The sequence below is a fragment of the Camelus dromedarius genome, chromosome X (assembly GCF_036321535.1).
Source record: "Camelus dromedarius isolate mCamDro1 chromosome X, mCamDro1.pat, whole genome shotgun sequence".
Classification (NCBI taxonomy): domain Eukaryota; kingdom Metazoa; phylum Chordata; class Mammalia; order Artiodactyla; family Camelidae; genus Camelus; species Camelus dromedarius.
This window is the reverse complement of record NC_087472.1, coordinates 105351908-105372814: the sequence shown is the minus strand read 5'-3', so window position 1 is coordinate 105372814 and position 20907 is coordinate 105351908. Positions and strand designations below refer to the sequence as shown.

General features: G+C 46.7%; 1 long non-coding RNA gene across 1 annotated transcript; it reads right to left on the bottom strand.

Annotated features, from left to right (window-relative positions):
• Positions 1-2154: 2154 nt before the first annotated feature.
• On the bottom strand, positions 2155-11618 carry LOC135320086 (uncharacterized). The gene is made up of 3 exons (XR_010379250.1): positions 11558-11618; positions 8726-8814; positions 2155-5943 (listed from the first exon to the last, which is right to left on the bottom strand). It is a non-coding gene; the product is annotated as an uncharacterized LOC135320086 (long non-coding RNA).
• Positions 11619-20907: the final 9289 nt, after the last annotated feature.

Below are 20907 nucleotides of genomic sequence, written 5' to 3'. Positions count from 1 at the left end.
ACACCAGCACATCCCCAAAGCTCTTCAAGTTGCAAGGTACCTTTTGTATGCGTACAAATGTGCTCCCCCACTGTTGTTCTGTCAAACTGGGACTTGTCTGAAGGAAACCAGTTCCAGGAGCACAGCAATCCTGCTGCGAACAGACGGCAGGCCAGGCCCTTTGGGAACTGTTCAAGGCAGAGAGCTGGGCTTTAAAAAAAGAAAAAAAAATCCCCCTCTATTAACCCATAGTCTATAAACATTAGCCAAGACAAGCATCTACAGCATTAGATTTCAGGGAGTTTATGGGGATAAGCAGATCTTTGGTGGGAATCACTATCCACGTGGTCATTAGCTTTCACGTCCTTAAATATCCCACGTCAAGGGCAATCCTGTTGGACTCCATATTCATCAGAAAATAATTGTAGAAAATTGTGCCACTCACACAAATTTTTCAGAGGCGACAGCAGTATAAAAGGTGGAAAGCAAAAGTAACATTTCTTTTTTAATATTTGGAAATTATACCCTGGCAGTTTGGCAGCACTAAATCTTAGATTGGCTTATTTATGTCTGATGTTATATGAGCATCAAATTATTCAACTCTCTACAATTCTTTTCATCTGTTCCTCATAAATGGATACATGTGTCTTGCTGCCAGTTTTGGTTTATGTGGTGATTGGTGGCTTAATCTTGGAAGACTTAGCTGATTAAAAAAGGATGATCTGTAGATGGGTGCAGTGGACACACACTAAGGCGACCATCAGTGAGTTACATTCTTATGTAATCCTCTCCCTCTTGAGTGACCGGCTTCCAGACAATAGGATATGGCAAAGGTGATGGAATAGCACTCTTTCCTTTTTTTTTTTTTACATTGAAGTATGGTTGATTTACAATATTGTGTTAGTTCCAGGTGTATAGCAAAGTGATTCAGTTATACATATATTTATATGTATATATATTCCTTTTTTATTCTTCCCCATTATAGGTAATTATAACATATTAAATGTAGTTCCCAGTGCTACACAGTAGGTCCTTGTTGTTTATCTATTTTGTATCTGCTAATCTCATACTCATAAATTGTCCCCCCTCCCCTTGCCCTTTCCTCTTTGGTAACAGTAAGTTTGTTTACTATGTCTGTGAGTCTATTTCTGTTCTGTAAATAAGTTCATTTGTATCTTTTTTTTTTTAGATTCCACATATAAGTGATATCATATGATATTTGTCTTTCTCTGTGTGAATTACTTCACTTAGTATGATAATCTTGAGGTCCATCCATGTTGCTGCAAATGGCATGATTTTATTCTTTTTTATGGCTGAGTAGTATTCCATTGTATAGATACACACCACATCTTCTTTATACATTCATCTGTTGATGGACATTTAGGTTCCTTCCATGTCTTGGCTATTATAAATAGTGCTGCTATGAACATTGGGGTGCACGTGTCTTTTCAAATTAGAGTGTTCATCTTTTCCGCATATATGGGAGCGGCACTCTTGATTACATCCGGTAAGACTCTGTCTTAGGGGACCAAAGTCAGGGACTCTTTCACTTGCTGGCCTTGAAGGAGTGAGCTGCCGTGTTGGGAGGGCGTCTGTGAGAGGGCCACGTGGTAAGGCCCTGTGGGCGGCCTCTAGGCGCTGAGAGCAGCCCCTGGCAGACAGGTAGGAAGAACACAGGGACCCCAGTCCTACAGTTACAAGGAACTGAACTCTGACTGGAGCCCAGCTGTCACCTTGATTGCAGCCTTGTGAGACCCTGAACAGAGACCCCAGTCATGCTGAGCCTGGGCTCCTGGCCCAAGGAAACTGTGAGCTAATGAATGGGTGTTATTCTGAGCCACTAAAGTCGGGATAGTTTGTTATACAGTATAGAGAACAAATGCAGTGAGTTTTCCATTAATTTCTATGACACAGTGTCCATAAATTTATCTTTAAACCAATTATTTTCAAACTCTCTCTGTGAAGAACCAGTGTTCTCATCTCCAGTCTATCTACAGAAAAACAATTTCCTAAAATGAAATAAAAATGAATGACTAGAAAAATGAAAGAAAAAGACCTTCAAAAGACATACAGAATACCAGCCCCTAAAGTGAAATAAAAAGGAGTTTGAGAAACTCAATAAAAAGACATACAAAATGCCAGCCTAAGAGTTTTATTATTAGATTTAATGGACATATAATTTCTTTTTCAAATTAGTGTAGCAGTCTCTCCACATTTACTCTCAATTTACATAGCTAATTGAGGAGGGCAATGAATAGTCCACAGACCAGCCCCAGTCTACGAATCATGCATTTGAATGAGACCAAGTCACCTTGTAAAAATAGCTGGTATTTATGGAGGGCTTACTGGTGAGCCCAGGACACTGTGTCCAGCCCTTTTCATGAATTACCTTCTATTCATGTGCCTTATGGCTCTGTGAACTGTACAAGGTCCCCCATTTACCGGTGAACCAACTAGGATTCGCGGGGCGAAGCAACTTGCCCAACTTGGTCACACAGCTGGTAAATACAGAAAGCTGTGACCCAAGCTCAGAAACCTTCACTCAACAGGCTGATGCGGCAGAGCTCCTTTATGATTCGTGATAACTGAGATAGCGTGCTCCTCAAATGATCGAACATAGGCGCTCTCATTCATTTCACCCCAGCCAAGGATCCTACCAAGTTCCGTCTAGGGAGTTTTCTGTGCTCAGGTTCCCTAAAAAGGAGACCAAACATGAGCTCTAGAGAGATGAGACATATGGTGATTTCTAGAAGGAAATGAACCGTGCTCTGGCCAGTCTCCCTTCTCACAACCTGGTTGTTTTTAGGAGCGGAATCAGAGGTGCGGAAGAGAGGAGAGCAGGTGTACCTGGGTGAATTCTGGTCCATTTACAGTTCGCGCCGGCTTTCACTTCCTTCGCTGGAGTCTGTCCGAGGCTCTAGGGTTACAGTCCCCATCAGAGTCACTGTGGGGGTTTTTACAGCCGTGATGCCCAGGCCCTGTCCCAAGGGGTTCCTGGTCTTACTGGTCTGGAAGAGCCTGGGCCAACTGAGAGTATTTCCAAAGCTTCTCCAATGATTCTAACGTGTAGCCAGGATTGAAAATTGGATTTTTAAGGAAGATAAGCATGGGAGGAGGTCCAGCTGAGTCATTTCTGCCCCACTCTTGGTGCCCTGTTGCCCAGGGCTGTGGGAGAGCCCCACGGGACCAGCTCTCTGTCCATGGCGCTCGTCTACGGGGAACGGCCAACTGGGATTAGGGTGCCTCAGAGTCCCCATTTCATATGAAGCTCAGGGAAACTTCCACCAGCCTCTTAGCTCAGTCAGTTCAGGCCTTCATTAGCTGAGGTCTCATCTCTTCTGCAAAATCACAGGCAGTTGCTGTGCAGCTCATGTTCACGGTTTTTCCCTGCACTGTAGGAAGTCCCTTTGTCATTTTAGGACTTCCCTAGGCATTCTAGTATGTTTCAACTTTACATGCATCCAGCTTTGAGTGACCTTAGAGATAGAGATAGGGTCTCCCTCCAGAGCAAAGATCAGTCCAGTATAATAAATCCAGTCCCATATAACAAAGACAACATTTCTCTCCAGGGCAAAGATGAGGCAGGCTCACTGCCCATTTTAAAAGCTTTGGGTCCCCTACAGGCTGGGTTCTTCAACGATGACACAGACCCACTGCACACACAGCATCCAACTGGGCCCCTCCCTGTTGCCCCCGGGGGACCCATGGGTAAGAGGAACAGCCTTAAACATGAGGTTCATGCTGCCTGCTGTGCTGTGAGAAGTCAAGTCTTTTGCTTCTGACCCAGGAGTCTTGTGTCTTCTGGCAGCATCCGCAAGGCTATGGCAGGCCAACTTGTCAACTTGCAAGTAGAGTCAAATCAGACCCTTCCCAGTTCTTGGTCATTATATGGGATCAACTCAATAGATTTTTACAGACTGTAAGTAACCATGGAAGCAGTCACCATATCAGGGAAGATAACATTATCAGTGCCCAGAAGGCCTTCTCATGACCCTTTCCCGTCCCTACTCTCCTCAACTCAGGTGAACCACCAGTGACTTCATACAGATGTGGTGAGCTGTCTTCTAAACCAAGATGATTTAAGCTGCTATCTACCAGCACTGAGTATGAGTCAGACACTCTCCTAACCACTGTACATGGAGTAAACAATTGAACCTTCATAGCAACCATCTGGGATGAGAACTGTTAAACTCATTGTACAGGTGATAAGGACGTACAGAGAGGCTAAGTGATTTGTCAGAGGTCACACAGCTAGAATTTGAACCTAGGTAATTTGACCTTAGAACTCTTAACTCTGTCACCCCATTGGACCCTGTGCTCTGAACCTGGCACTGGATGCCTGTCACAGGAGTCATCCTGGGAAGTCTGGGCATGTGTGGTTTTTCCAAATGCAAGCAGGCCCCGAGTATAAACATGCTGTGTTCAGAGAATTTGTTCATCACCAATCGTCTTTCTTGTGTGCTAGAATAGGTACTGAATTTAGCATCTGAAAAATCTCGATTCCATTCCTGACTCTTACCTGGCAGCTGTGTGACCTTAGACAAGTCACTTAACCTCTCTGGGCTTCAGTGTCCTCATCTGTAAAATAACAGAGTTGGGCCAGATGAGCATGCAAGCTTCTTCTCACTTTACAATTCTGTACTTTTATATTCAATGTGTATCCTCCATAGGATTAATGTTATTCATTCCAAGGCTAGCACCATAATATTTTTTCAAGTAAAATGAACCTGAAAATTATAAACATATGGATTATAATATATAGAGGAGCATCTCCATGAACTAGAACTTGACTTTATCATTTGTAACTTGGACCAATCATTTATGGGGTTAAGGCTGCTGGTAAAATGAAAACTTCAAATACGTGTTCTAAGGGGGATCATGAACTCCAATCAGATGTTTATCTGTCTCTATCTGTCGTCTGTCTAGCCTTATGTTTTGTCAGGGAATGTGTATTATGCACATGAAGATATTTGTTGTTTATAACTTCATTCATTCATTCATTCAAAAAATATTGATGAATGCCTGCCCGCTTCCTGCCAGGTACTGTGTCAGTGGTGGAGGTGTGATACTAGAACACAGTGTGATCGCGTTTCCGAGGAAGGTCAGGGCAGGGGGCTCAGAACAGGCCCCTAATCTAATTAGCTGGTTTTGTCTGTTTGTGGGTAGGGGAGCAGGGGAGACTGCCCGAGGAATTGATGTAAAAGCTGAGACTTGCCGGCCAACACTGACAGGGCTGATGGGCGCCAGGATGGAGCGTGGGTAGGTAACACTGTTCCAGGCACAGGACCCAGCAGGGCCAAGGCTGGGAAGCATGAGAAAGTCAGATTCTTTGTCAGTGGGGTCAGTGCATTTGGACTTCTCAGAGCCACATTTCCCCTAACACGTGGCCTGGGGGTGGGATGGGGACCCCAGATTATAGGATGGTACATACGGCTCTATTTTGCACACTTTCAGTCCATCTTTAGAGATGAACCCTTTCTTAAGCAGCCCTACCCCTTCCAAATCGGGGCAATTAGGGAGGAGACCCCTGGAGCAAGCTCTGGTTGATTTCCAAGTCCTCTGAGAGTCACTTTCTCTGTCAGAAGTTATGTAGACAGAGTCTTAAGCCAGGGATGCCCTAAAGTCCACATCAGCCTGTGTCTCCTGCCTCACCCCTCCCCTCCTTCCTCCGCCAGCCAAGAGGGTGCAGAGGCTGGAAATCGTGTTAAGGGGTGTACTCTCCTCTTCAAAGCTCGCTGCTTTGAACCTCACTGTATCTGGCTAAAGATGTCAGGGGGTGCTTGCTCTCTCTCTTCACCCCATCCCTCTTGCCCTGGCCCAGCCCGGTCCAGGAATCACAGAGACACACGCTGCTTCTCTGGAGCTGACGGAGAGGCGCTGCTGGCGCAGTAAATCCCACAGATTCCTCTGCTCCAGCCTCGGCTTCTTCCCAGCACTCACCAGGGAGGAATCTGAGAGAGGCCCCTGCCGGAAAAGGGAAGAGCTTCAGGTTTGGGCTTTTACTTCGGAGATGGAGGTGGGGGCGGGGGGGTTGGTGGCTGCTGCCTTTCCAACAGGACCCTGAGGGCACACACAGTGGGGAGATGCTGTCACCAGAACACCTGTCATTTTTCTTAACAGAATGACTTCGGTGACTCAAAACAGGCTTGCGGATGGAGAGCCAGGGAGCCAGAAGCTCCTTCTAGACTCCAAAGAGGGGGGGAGGGTATAGCTCAGTGGTTGAGCGTGTGCTTAACATGCGTGAGGTCCTGGGTTCAATCCCCAGTCCCTCCATTACAAATAAAGTTAGGAAGGTACTTGATGCAGGCGGGTTGGCTTCCTGGGGCGCCAAGTTCTTGCTTCTCGGCCCCATTGTGTTTTCACAGCTGCTTTGTGACCGAGAGGAAAAATGTGTCGTTGTTATTTGCTCTCTGCCACCTAGCAGTGTCTGGCAGGTCGTAGGCATTTGAACTATTTGGTGGAGGAGGGAAAATGAGCCTGTGTGATGAAAACTTTCTCTGAGTCAGGCGCTGCCCTGCCCTCAGAAACCCAGGGACAGCTGTCCCTTTCCTGTTTCAGGATCCAGTTCAGGACACCACGATGCATTCAGCTGGGCTTTATTTTCAAGCAAGAATGATTTCCCCTTTTTGTTGGAGAATTTTCATTCTTCATCACTATTGCTTGACTTTCTTTAAAAAAACCCCTAATGTCAATTTTAGACAACATTAAGTCTTTGGATAATGAGAGGGTTCTTATATTTAACAGTCAATTGGCCTTTATTTGCCAACAGTAGGGAAAAATTTAAAAAATTTAAAAAAATAAACATCGTTCTGCTGGGATTAGATGATATTTTAAGCAGCCAAGCAGATGGTAGCACATGGTAGAGCGATGGGTCCAATGAATCTGGTGGGAAAAACACTTACTCGCTTATTTACTTTTGCCATTTAAAAATGCATTTGCTAATTCAGGCTAGCAGATGACTCACAAAATAGCCTTGTATGTATTGTATAAAATGGAAGTGAGGTCATGTCCCTTTGTTACTTAAAATCCTACAATGTTTACAGCAGCATACTCACAATGGCCAAAAGGTGGAAATAGCCCGGATGTCTACTGACTGATAAATGGATCAACAAATTGTTGTCTCTCCATACAATGGAATATTACTTTGCCCTAAAAATTAACACAGTACTGAGATAGACTAAACATGGATGAACCTCCAAAGCATCACACTGGGTGAAAGCAGCCAGGCACTGAAGACCACGTACTGTATGAGTCCATTTACGTAAAGCACCCAGAACAGGCAAATCCACAGAGACGGAATGCAGATGGCTGGTTGCCAGGGGCTGAAGGGGAGGATGAAAGGGAAGTGACTACTCCTGGGGATGGGGCTTTCCCTTGAAGGTGATGCAAATGTTCTGGAACTAGATAGAGGCAGGGTTATTCAACATTTGGAAGGTACTAAATGTCACTGAAGTGGTCTCTTTAAAATGGGGAATTCTGTCTTATGTGAATTTCAGCTCAGTAAGGGGGAAAAAAACTATTTGATTAAAACCTGCAATGGCTCCCCATGTCCCTGAGAGCAGAAGCCAAGTCTTGTTAGTGGCCCGCCAAGTCCTCCAGGATCTGCTCCCTCCTGGCCTCATCCCCTCTTGCTCCCGGACTCCCCTACTGGGCACGCTGGCTCCCATGCCTGCTGTGTCTCCGGCGTGTCAGTGCTGCTCACACCCCCGGTCCCCTTTGCACAGGCTGTTCCCTCTGCCGGGAAGACACCCTCCCAATACCCATGGTGCTCCCTCCCTCACCTCCTGCATGTCCTTGGTCAGATGTCGCCTCTCAAGGAGGCCTGCCCTGACCACTCGACTTCCAGTTCCACCAGCCCCGAGTCCCCTTCCCTTTATTCTGCTCTCCTTAATACCTTTGAACCAACTTTTACCAATTTATCTATTTATCGCTTGTTCCCTTTCTCTCCCTCTCCCCCGACGATTAGGATGTAGCTCCACTAGGAAAAGGATTTTAGTATGCTTCTGCACTCTGGGCTCCATTTGTGTTGACTTGATGTCCACAGAATCAAATAACAAAGAATTACACACTCAAACAGATTCAATTAGGTGGATTCTGAAGGAAACATCCATAGAAAATGAAGTATCAAATCTAATAGTAAAATGCCATTATGGTTTTTTCTCCTCTGCCAGTACTTCTACTTCATGGGGGCTAAAAAGCATTTAGGTGGAAGGGAAAACGTTCAGTTCAGAAACTCCTCTCTCCCTCGATTTTCTCTTTTATCACAAGCCAGTGGAGTTTTGAACTGCAGGGGGTACTTTGGGTTGAAAGCTGTTAATTAGAGAAGGGGGCAGAACTGTCAAACATTGTCTACTGGGAGTTGTTACGTTGTTTCTGAATAGCATTACCCTCCTTTATCAGGGCCAATTGGGGTTGCTACAGCTTATGTCGGGGCACAGGGGAGAATATAAAACCTTTCTGCATTTGTGCTGATTTATCCCATTTGTGCAAGGCCTAGGTGATTGTGGGAAGTCCAAAGAACATGCATGTTAGTATTTAAAGTAAGACACCCGGATTTGTCACAACGGGGGTGAAAGTCTGAGAAAAGGGGGAGAAAAAGAGAACAGAGGACAAGAATTTAGAAATAGACCTCTGCCTGAAATAGTCTTGTACACTGGCAGGAAGTCGCTTTTGGAAAGCCAGGCCGCAGACTCTTGCACACAGACCTTGCACAAGGAGATCTATGATTAAAAGACACCATCCTGACCTTGTAGATATTCCGTTTTGCAGACGGGGCATCTCTATTAATTTGGATCTCCATTGTGGCCGGCGATCCTGCCACCTGATGCAAAAAACCTGTAATGAAAAAGAATCTGAAAATGAATATATATGTGTATAACTGAATCACTTTAGACCAGAAACCAACACAACATTGTAAATCAACTATACTTCAATTAAAAAAAAAAAAAAAGCAAGTAAGAAAGTCCACCCCCCTTCTCTCAATACTGGCACTGAAGCTGAAACATACTTTGATGTGCATCTGTTTATCTCAAGCATAAGGAAATTGAGGGTCATAGTACCAGAACGTGTCCGATAGGTAAGATTTAGTGCAGAATTCTGCGAGGAGGGCTATTGAGCGCAAAGTTGCAGCTTTGGCCGCAGAAGGATTTCTGCATCCATTACCACGCTCTCATTTGGCTTAGGGGAATCTTTCACGAACCCGCATTCCACTGTCCTGGCACTGACTTGGACATTTGCATTCCATTTGAGGGAGAAAAAGAGTTCAAGAAGCAGAGGGGAGGTGGGATTTTTTGTGAATGTTGTAATTTCCGAGAATACAAAAATAGCTTGATCCATCCAGCGTGAGCAACTCCCGTGCTGCAGAGGGCTCTGGTCACAGCCACGTGGGGAACGCTGCATTTCGGAGGCAGAACCGGCCAGTTCAGGGACCAGCAAAGACTCGGGAGCTCACAAACCACATGTATACCCATCTCTTACAACAAAGTGCAGAATTTTGCCTAAGAGTGAGAGAAAATTTAGTTTTCCTAATTCGATGTCAGGCAAGTTGATGTGAATGCCTTCCTTGATTAACTTCAGCCTCCTCACTTAGAATTTGTCCTATGTCCTTGGAGCATAAACCAAGCAAAAAATATCCAAAGAAGCCAATTCCTCTTAGAGCGCTTATGTTGTACAGTGAAAGCTGCCGGGAGACTCCCACAGTTTCCCCACCCAGGGGTCCTCAACCAGGAGCGAAGCAGCAGGGGCGCACTTGGCGCCGTCTGGGAACATGTTTGGTTGTCACAGCTTGTAGGGGTAGGCATTGTGACTCATCCAGCCGAGGCCAGGGATGCTGCTAGACATTTTGCCATACACAGGGCAGCCCCTCATAACAAAGAACGATCTGACCCAAAATGTCGCTGGTGCCAAGACTGGGAAACCTCCATCCTAACCTCCCCCGAACCACCATCTGATAAAACAAAAACCAAGGAACCGAGTTAGTAATATTCCCTCCCTCCTCTTTCCCACCCCACAGAAAATCATTGAATAAATGTAAGCATGACCCTTCTCTAAAAAAGGGAACAACTCTGTGAGCAATCTCCTTAAATACGTTTCGCTGCAATATTTGCCATTACCTAGAGGCTATTATGTTCCCAATAAAATCATTAAAACCACTCTAATAATAAAACATTCTAAGTGCATTAGCGTCTCTTGGCTAAAGTTGTTGAAATGACAAGTGAGGATGAAAGATAAAAAGACTTAAAAAAAAATCTAGCTTGTTTGATGGTTACTCCCCAGTTGAAGGAGAAACACTGAAATTTAGGCTCAGACTGTCTTTAACGTCAGGGCAGTAAGCGACATATAGACAAACTCAAGCCCAACGAGGCAATGCCTCCTTCGGTCGGCCCGAGCTCTTCTAATCTGCTGGCCAGAAGAGGGAAATGCGCTTGGGTTGTTCTTCCTAGTCAGGAACCTTGATGGCTGGTTTTGAAATATGAAGCCCAAGGTCCTTCGAGGCTGCCAATACAGAAAGTCCTGCCCATGGCTTGAGAGAGTTTTGTGCAAAGCGCAGTAATTGGGAGATCGGGGCTTTTAAGGCAGTTGGTGCTACCATTTATCCGTGTGAACTTGCTCTTCCCGTTTTCTCATCTGTGAAACAAAGGTTATGACCTCCAAGGTCATGTGAAACTAAAGAAACAACAGCCCCCAGATAGTTTCGTCCAGGCTGACCTCGAGAGTTGTGCTAGACCACCAACGGTCTCTGTTTACGTGTTTTTGCCAGTTTAGAAGTTGTTAAGGAGCTTCTTTCCTTTCCCTGATAAATGAAACCAGGGCATCTATGATGGAGAGCCGATGATTCCTCCAGCATCCAAATCTATTTGTTATCCTGAAATGGTTGGGGTCAGGCATTTCTCTAACTGTAGGCCACTTTTATGTCGAATTTGGCCTTGCAGACTACCCCCCCCCCCCAGACAATAGTATCTCTATCTTAACTTCAGCCCGAACGTTAAGGTTAATTAATTTAGAATTTTCCGAGCAAATCTGTATGCAAAACAGAGTGCCTGACGGCGTGGTGTTTCAGCGTCTAGTGTGTCTCTGTGACAGGCTCTTGAAAGCCGAAAACAGGAGAATGCACAGAGCAAGAGTGCAGAAATCACGAGGCGCTCTTCCCTCTGCGGGAAGCGGCGCCGCGGGGCACACGGACAGCCCGCCCCGCCCCGCCCCGCCCCGGCCGGCCGCGCAGGGCCCCGCGCAGGGCGGGCTTTGCTCGCTTTCCCGCCGGTCTCACTCCCCTGCCCGCGCCCTCCCGCCCGGAGAGCTTGGCTGGCTCGCTTACTCCTGCAGCTGCTTTCAATTACTTCGGAACAGCTCTGGCTGTTTAGGGCAATTGTTAAGAACTGAGAGTTATCTTTTTTAGAAATGTGTCTTGCGTTGTTTATCAAGGTATGTGACTTTGAGAGTGAGGAATAGGGAAGACAGAAGGAGAGTGAGACAGACCATCCTCCGTTTGAGATCTTGGGAACCAGCTGTTTCCTTTGCTAACTCTGTCTAAAGTTAAAAGAAACAAAAACCCTCAGCGGGGAAATATATAAATATTTACCAAGGCTCCCCCTCTCTCTCTGGTCCCCTTGTGTAAGAGCCGTCATCTTGCAGACTTGCAGTGTGGGTTGTATTTGAAATCAGTGGTGCAAGACGTGTTTTTTTGGTTTGGTTGGTTTTGTTTTTGTGATGCAAGTGCAACCTCCTTGCGCGGCTTGGGAGCCCGCCTCCTAAATTGTGGACTTCATCCGCCTCGGCAGGGGCAAAACTTGACCCAGTGCCATGGGGATCTGAACGTGTGGTTCCTAGGAGTCTGAGCATCTTCGAGCCCCCCCGGCCTCTCCATGAGTGTTTGTTCAGTGGTGGTAAATAACATCGATCTGCACTGAGGCCAGATTCCTAAGAGAAGGCAGCTAAAAGCTACTCTGTTTTAGTCTCATTTCCCAGAAGGGCTCACTCAGCTGCCTGGGGCGGGGGGGCAGGGCTCCTCCTTCTCTAAGCGATCTCCTTAGAAGTTCGGGGGGCTCTGTCTCCAGGGAAAATGAGTCAGTCTGTGGAATTCTTTAAGAGCAGCTGAGAAAATGCCCTGGGTCCAGGCCTCTGCTCTGCTGAATCCAGCTTGTGGTCCTTTTCACGGTTGCCCTCAGAAAAAGAACAGTCTGAGAAATCAAATGGCTTTTGTCACAGCGTCTAACACTCGAGCCAGACAGAAGCCATTAAGGGCGTCTTGTGGGAATGTTCTGGCTGCAAGATCTACCTGACTGCTGTTCTGAAACCACCACTATCTACCGCATGCTTGCAGGAACCCCCCAGAAGCTCCCTGCTTCACGCGGCTCCTGAGAAGGATCGCACAGCACAGTACAAGTTGCTCTGCCTGCACTTGGGATTTTAAGGTATCTGTGGCTCCTTCCCATCCGTAAGTGTCTCCATTAGCACACAGATGCTACAAGACAACACAGAGGCGACTGTAGGTCCAGCTTCGCCATTCCATTGGGACCCTAGGGAGTTGCTGGGACATCTCCAGGGCTAAACAGTTTGGCAGGGGGACTTCCAAAGAACCATGGGGCTAAGACAGAGGAACATGACTGACCGATAGCAAGATGGTTCTGGAAGATGAGGCAGATGGGACTGGCATGGGCGGGCTGTTTTGTGAGGCCAGAAGGCTTGCAGCCTCCCCTGCTGAGTCCGGCACCCACCAAAGACTAATTAAAGAGCGTGGAGGGGAACGTGGTCTCAGGTAATGTTCACCCCAGGCCCCCCAAGTTAGCTCCGTGTCTCCCCCAAGCACTGGCTGAGTGAGACGTCTCTTTTTTGCAAACTACAATGGACGTATATTCAGTTCCGTTAAGGAGAGGCATCTGGTCCCCGGTGACCAGTGGTGTCAAAGTTCTGAGCACACGGTGAGCAGGTTCCTGAGGATGAAAGAGCCCTGTGGCCACAGGTCCCGACATCGGGGCTCTCTGGGGCTCCGAGGCCCCTCCTCGCACTCAGCACAGTTTGCTCCGACGTGCTCTCTTAGCTCTGCTAGAGGATGCAAGCATCCTCTCCCTCGCTGCGAACTCCAGGAAACACAAGACTCTCAGCTGGGCACCAGCTGCCCTGGCCTCGGAATTCCTGCATTTTCTCGGTCAGCTGGGGGGGTGGTCACAGCCTGTGTCCCCCACTTGGCGTGCAAGAGTGGCCACCTCCTTCTCCACGGGCCTGGGCGAACTTTCAGTCTCCGTACTGAGTATGAAAGGAGGTCCTTTCCCTGCTGACGCGGGTTCTATGCAATCACGATGAGCCTGGCAGCAGCAAGAGTGGAGAGAGGGCCCTTCCAGCCTCCATCACGTCCACTGGTCTGTTAGCACCTTGCGTCTCTCCCATTTTCACCTTATCCACTAATTAGCTAAAGATATTCTTTTCCTAAATGATTTTTAATAACGAAACAGTACTTAAAGGGGTTGGACATATATAACTCAGTGGTAGAGCACGTGCTTCACGTGCATGAGGTCCTGGGTTCAATCCCCAGTGCCTCCGTTAAATAAATAAACCCGCCCCCCTCCCAGAAGAACAAAACAAACAAATAAACAAACAAAAATACAACATTTAAGGCCAGTAGGGAATTTGAACAATACAGAAGAGCCAATGATGGAAAAAACAAAACCAAAAAGCCCTTCTGAACTTCGTCCTCAGCTAGCCAGAGCGGCGGCTCATGTTTTGACGTGTTTCCTTCCAGTGATTTTCCCCTCTACCTCTACATTTTTTTTCCTAAACACGTGTCCCTCGTTTTACCAACCTAGTTCATTCTGGATCTTCAATTGTGTTTCCTCTCTTTTTCTCATGTTTCATTGTAATTTAGCCACGTGACCCCCATTCTCCTACAGCATGGTTATGAATGGATACGTTCATTGTAAGATGGCATATATATTAAAAATTACTATTGAGGGGCCCTCAAAAGGTTTTTCTCCATGATAAACAACACTGTAATGAACATCTCTGTTCATAGATTTTAAACTGTATCTCTGAATATGGATCAACCATAGAATCCTTGAAATCAAACTTCCAAGATCAAAAGGTGTACATACTTTCAAGGTCATTGATGTGCCTTGTCAGACTGCCCTCCAGAATGGCTCTACCAATTTACAGTCACATAAGGTTTTCTCTATTATCAAAGGATGCTCAGTACTGAAGGCTGATCATGTCCCTGCAGTGTCTTAAGTGACAATGAAAAGCACAGACCTGCTCCACATCTGGAAATCAAAGATCCCAGAGGAAAACTGATCAGATGTGCAACGGAGGGGGCTTCCCAAGGTTGTTCTAGAGGGAAATGACCCCTCAAGGACCGTTTTGGCTGAGACACTGACCTTTGTACCAAAGAGACCAGCACAAAATGCCCTCAGCTTGAACGTGAAAAAGACCTATACCTCCTCCCCAATTTCCCTCATGTCCTCCAAACCCACACTTCTGTATTCAAGTCAGGGTTCGTGACAAGCAGCCAATTAGGGTTTGAGGTTTCGGGCGGAGGGTGGGGAGAGCGGTGCCTGCATTCGTGATTAGCTCTTGCGCAAAGGAAAGGGATTGTACACGTTGACCTTTGAGGTCATGGTGCGCACCATGCAGCGAGAGCTCCAGGTGAACCAGTCCTGGTCCTCTTCCACTTCTGGCTGGAATTGATGGCGTCACTGTCTGTTTTTCCACTGGGGATAAGATTATGCATCGCCCTCCCAAGGGATCCTTGTGGCTGAATTGCTGCTTATCAAAGGCTTGGAAGAGAGGACCTGACACTGGATGCAAATGATTGATTAGGGAAGCCCAGCCCACCGCATCATTATCTAGAGGCCCTGGGTTGCTCCCAAAACGAGGCTGGGGTTAATAGCTTTCATCCTTCCAGAGTTCCTGGGGTGATTGTGCAAGAGACTCATGATTTGATCACAAGAGCAGAAAGAGTGCCTGGGCTGCTGATAACAAACAATTACACAAGGCCTGGAACCAACGCCAATGTTTTAGAACACTTGGCGGAAATCGAAGCTGCAAAGCATTGTATCATCTGGGGCCGTCGTGGAGGGGCCAGCTAAAGCGACCCCGCACACATCCTTTCACAAGCACCGAGCTTTCAATGGGGCTTTTAAAACCAGCTGAACCGTAGCTTGCTCTGCAGACTGTTGAAGCTAGTCGGCTTACAGCAGCACACACTGGCAGCGTGGCAAGAAAGAAACTGAAATGCAACCCAGCGCTGGGATTGAGAGCTCTTCAGACTCAAATGTCGCTGACACTGGGTGCGGCTTCTCCGCTCATTATCTTCTGTCAAACAAGGGCTGGAAATGTCAGCCCAGATCCAGATCCAGAGGGGCCAAGAGCCACGGCGCTGGGGCCCGGGTTTAAATGATGAAGGGCAAGTTTGAAAAAACTATTCAGTTGATTTCAAGACTTCCTGGGGCCGAAGTTGTAACCACAGTGTTCTCTTTAGGGGGCAAAGTTAAGAGCCAATCACAGCTGAGGTTTCTCAGCGTGTTCTGCCCATATTTGGCTGTAATCTTGCTTCATTCAACTAGATTTATCATCCAGGCACTTGAAAAGCAAGGCTTTGAGAAGTATGTGCGTGTCTTTCCCTGTTATAAAAGACGTCTTATCTTGATGCCTTTGGGTTTGCCTGTGAGGGTCTAAGGCATCTTCAAAGCAGAGAGGGGTCAGTGTAGAAAATTTTATTTTTTACTTTTATTAAAAAAAAAAAAAAGCTTCAACTGTAGCTTCTCGTTTTATAGCACTGGCATGAAAATACATAGAAAACAGAAACTAGTTTTGTTTAACTAAATAACCAGAGGTGGCTTATGAGATTACAGGGATGTTAAAGGAACGCCACATGCATTGTGGCACTTGATCTATGATGTGTGGGAGAGGCTCTGGGAAATAAATGCATCCTTTCAAGTTTCTCCTTCATGGTCGCTTGAGAAGGATGATCAAATCTTGCGGGGAGATTTGACACAAATACGATAAACTTCATTTCCCCTTTTTCAAGTGAGTGTTTATCACCCCCTTTATACTTGCCATCCTTCTCACCACGATGCCACGAAGGAGAGCCTGGTCTTATCCGCGTTTTACCAATGAAGTAACTGAGGCAGAGAGGTTCCATGACCTTCCCAAGGGGCCCGAGCTTCTAAGTAGTAGCGCCAAGGATCAGCCCCCAGCAGTCAGATGCCCAAGCCCTTCACTCTTAACCACCCATCACTCTGCTCCATTGCGATGTCTTCTCATGTTTACAGGCAAAAACAAAGGCCTTGAGTAGTTCAGGAAGGCCCCAAGGACCTCCACCTCTAAGATGGCAGCCTCCTCCGACTCTCAGGACCCTATGGAAAGAAAGTCACGAGTGTGTTCGGCATGTCTCAGTCCTGAGGTCGGGAAAGTTCCCAGTGACCCCTAGGAGAACATGGCCAGAACTGTCTGGTCAGAGAGGAGCCCCTCATTCAGGGCCCCGGTCTCAGGAACCCCAGTTCTAGAAGGCCCTGCTCAGTGAGACTGAAGACAGGGCTGGAGCAGAGACCTGGCAACACAGTTCTCTGTGTCCTCAAAACTGAGGAAACCTAAGTGAAAAACTGTGCTGTACACCAGAAATTGACACAACATTGGAAACTGACTATACTTCAATTAAAAAAAAGAAAAGAAAAATAGGCAAAAGTATAGCTATTGTATAAATAATTATTTCACAAAAGAAGAAACATGAATAACTAATAAATGTAAAGAAAAAAAAACACCAAACAAAAAAACTGAAGAGAAAGAGGAGGGAGGTGGCCAGGCAGCCCAGCCTCCCCGGGGACCGCAGAGCGGCCCCACCTCCTCCCTGCAGAGCAGTGATGCTTAGCTGGGGCACTCTGGTCCCCCAGGGGACATCTGGCAGTGTCTGGAGACATTTTGGTTGTCACAGCTGGGGAGAGGGTGCTACTGGCACCTAGTGGGTAGCAGTCAGGGATGCTGAGGTCAACATCCAACCCCGCCCCCCACCCCCAAGAATGATGCAGCGCCAGATGTCACCAGGGCTGTGGTGGGAAACCCCGCCTGAGAACCTGGGTTCAGTACATCAACCAACCACTCTGAGGAAGGTCTGTCTGGGGCTTCTTCAAAGAGTCATTCTGCAACCAGGAAGCCAGCAGCCCGAAGGCAGAAGGCAGGAGAGAGAAAAGGCGGAACTGTGTCTACCGGTTTTAATTTACCGCATCTTTCTTCCTGACAGAGAGGGGTCAGTGTTTGCCTCTGATTACAGGTATCAGGACCGGGTAGGGGCGGGCCCTGTGTAGCAGGCGGAATGATGGCCCCCAAACCTGAGCTATCAGATCCCAATCGCTGGAGCCTGTGAATGTTACGTTATGTGAGAAAAAAAGAAATGGCCCTTGTGGATGTGATTAAGTTAAGGATCTTGAAATGCGGCAATTATCCTGTCTTACCCGGGGGGCCCTACATGCAAACGCAGGTATCCTTGTAAGAAGGAGGCAGGGGGAGGGGTGACACGTGGCCAGTGGAGGAGGTCATGTGATCAGAGTGGTAGCGAGCGGAGCAATGGCCCCAAGCCCAGGAGTGCGGGCATCACCAGAAGCTGGACAAGGCAAAGAACGGATTCTCACTTAGGGCACTGCTGCCTAGATCAGGATATAGAAAGTCCCCTTGTCCTGCTTTCCCAGCCATTTTAACCCCCACGCTCCTGACACTCCAGCAAACGCCATAAACTAGGTTTGCTTGTTTGCGACCGTCACATAAATGAACTCACATAGGACATCCTCCGGCGTCTGGCTCCTTTTCTTCACATAATGTTTTTGAGATTCATCCTTGTGCTTGTGTGGGTCTGTCATTTTTTCTTTTTTCAGAGAACTGCTCTGCGTTATTCCATGGCAGGGATAAGCCAGTTTCTTCGTCCATTCTTCTGTTGATGAGCGTTTGGACCGTTTCCACTTTGGACCTTTTGTGGAGAAAGCTGCTATGAGCGTTGTATTTTCCGGCCCTGTGCTTTCATTTCTCTTGGTTATGCACCTAGGAATAAAATTGCGGGGCCGCAGGGAAGGTGACTGCTTAACTTAATAGAAATGAGTATCTCTCTTCTTGATTGAAATACATGGAAACTGAGTTTTAGAGAAAAAGGAAGTAGGAACAGTCTTTCTGCACTGATTTTCCCAATTTCATCCGTTATACTAATTTCTTAAAGAAACAGCCTGCCTCACGCGTGGCTAATTGGATCAGCAGTAGAGAAGGCTGGAGAATCATGAAGCGTGGGAATAGAACAAACACGCAGCCACGTAAAACGGCCTTGTGTCATTTTCTCGTCCCTCACACCGACCTGGATCTTTAAAGCTGGTCTTTCCTGGCGTTGGGGTTGAACGCGGTGCTCACACAGACAGGATCGCTGTGAAAGGAAATATTTTAAGAGGAAGATTTGCTCTGTAATGAAGCCCTGATGGAAAGGACAGCTGCGGGCAGCGAGGAATATATGGAATCTGTAGACCGAGGACCATCGGATCCTTCTGTGGTGTCCATTCTCAGTCTTTGAAGATGTCCCCTTCCCCTGCCAAATGCACAGCTCCCCTGGCCCGGGTGCCAAGACAGCTGCCTTCCCTCCCCAGCTGCCAGCTCCCCTCAGAAGTGAATTCCTGGGCGCCCGCTGCTCCCCACTTGAGTGCCACTGAATTCTAGAAATCTTAAAGAGCTTTGCGAAAGTGACTAGAGAAGGGGGAACTATTTTAAGACCCTGTGGTGTTGTCACAACAGCCTAGAATGAAGGCTGGGATGTCAAAGGAAAGAACAGAAATCTCCAAGCTTCTGTTTCCACGAGGTGTACTTTACAGCAGCCAGTGCTCATTACAAGGCAAGTTCCTGTCACCCAAGCAGATGTATCGTACGTTTTTTTCTAATGATGCACAGCATTTAGTTGTTTTCAGATTAACTTCATCCCACCCTTTTTGCTCTTTAAAACTTTCCCCTTTACCCCTGAAGTGCATCTTATGCTTCCCTGCAATGATACATTCCTTGGTTCGTTCTTTCAGAATCTGAGATGCCACTTCTGGGATCTAGTCTACTTCATCTGTGTCTCATAATTTACTTGGCTTCTTGAATCCTCATACTGTCCTTTGCCCCTTTCTTCCCATTTATGGAAAAAAATTAGCTGTGTCTTTGACACATCATCAGATTGAGTCAGCAGGTAAGAAATGTCCATCGGCCAGGTTGTGTATTTGACACCAGGAAATTAAAACAGTGGAGTGATTCAGTCTCTTCTTCTTTCTTTTCTTATTTTTCTTATTCTTTTCTTGTTGTTGCTGCTAGACATTTATTTTTCCATCACTCTCCTGCTGCATAGATACTTGTTTTCTGGACAAAAATAAATCCCCTGAAGTTCATATTTTAAAAGCGGGGGGCAAGAGAGCCCTTTTATAAGGGCACAAATCCTATTAGTGATGGCTCCATCCTCATGACCTAATCACCTCCCAGAGCCCCACTTCCAAATACTATCTCACTGGGGGTTAAGATTTCAACACCTGAATTTTGAGAGGACCCCAACATTCGGCCCATTGCTTGAGTAAATCCTAGAAGTGGGAGCACTGAGTTGCATGCTAAGTGTGTCTTCAGCTTAGAAGAAATTGCCAGTGTTGTAAAGTAGCAGGACCATTTTACACTCCCACTGGTAATGTGTAAGATTTCCAATTGCTTTGCATCTGTGGCAGTGTTGTCAGTTTTTAGAAAAAATTGTAGACATTCTCATGGGTTTGCAGGGACATCTCATTGTGGGTTTTGTTCATATTTCCCTGGTGACTAATGATGTCGAGCATGTATTCATGTGTTCGTCTGCTATCTGCGTCTCTTTTGTCATGAAGTGTGTGATCAAATCTTTTGGTCATTTTTAAACTGAATTGTTTGTTTTGTTTTTATTGTTGGAATGCAGGAGTTCCTTAGATATTTCTGGATGGGAGTCCTTTGTCAGATTCATGGTTTGTAAATATTTTCTCCCAGTCTTGTCTTGTTTTTTCATTTTCTTACCAGGGTCCCATTGTACACTCTTATTTTCAGAGGGTTGAGGTGGTTTTTTGGCCCAGTCCTCACCCCTCCACCGTCTTGGACCACAGGGTAGGGAGCCTACGAGGGGCCGCTGGCTTTGGTCCAATTCACAGTACTCTGGTTGTGGGTTAATGTCCATCTCCTGAAAGAAGGATATTGGCCTAAACAATGGACACTTCACTCTGTAACTAGATTGTGCAGAGAGTCACCTGGAAAGTTTGAGTAACATGCAGATTTCCAAGCTCCACTCCTAGAAATGTTTATTCAAGAACTGTGAGGTGAGGTGCGGGTTGGCGCAATATTCAACAAGCAGCTGGATTGTCCTGATTGAGGTGGCTTCTGAATAACGTTTTGAGAAATCCTAAAACGCTAAGGCCACTGGCGGTAGGTGGTGTCCGCTGTGATCAGGATGCAGTGTAGGTCCAGCCCAAACAAGATGCTGTTGGGGCGGTGGGTCAGAGGAGGGAGACCTTACCACATAACTGCACAGAAAGAAGAAACACCCAGAATGCCAGCAGGCATCTTAGGACAGAGTTAACGACTGTGCGCCCACTGCTGCATCCATTTCTCTCCGCTATTACAGGCCTGTCTTAATGTGGGCAGATACCTTTTAAAAGTGACTCACTTTGCTGGACGCCAGAAACTAACACATTACAAATCAACTCTACTTCAGTTTTTTAAAAAAGTGCATTTCAAGTGTGATCGCTTATTTGAATAGACACTGGAGAGAAGAGGCGGCTGATGAGCAAGGCAATTATTGCACGTTAATAGATGTCAATAAATTCTTAACCTTGATCGTGAACCAGAACATTTTCTCCCACGGTCGAAGACTAGGCTGCCAGCTGTGGGGCTGCGGCGGATTCCACTCCAGTTTGCTTCAGATCCGCTGCACGTACCGGA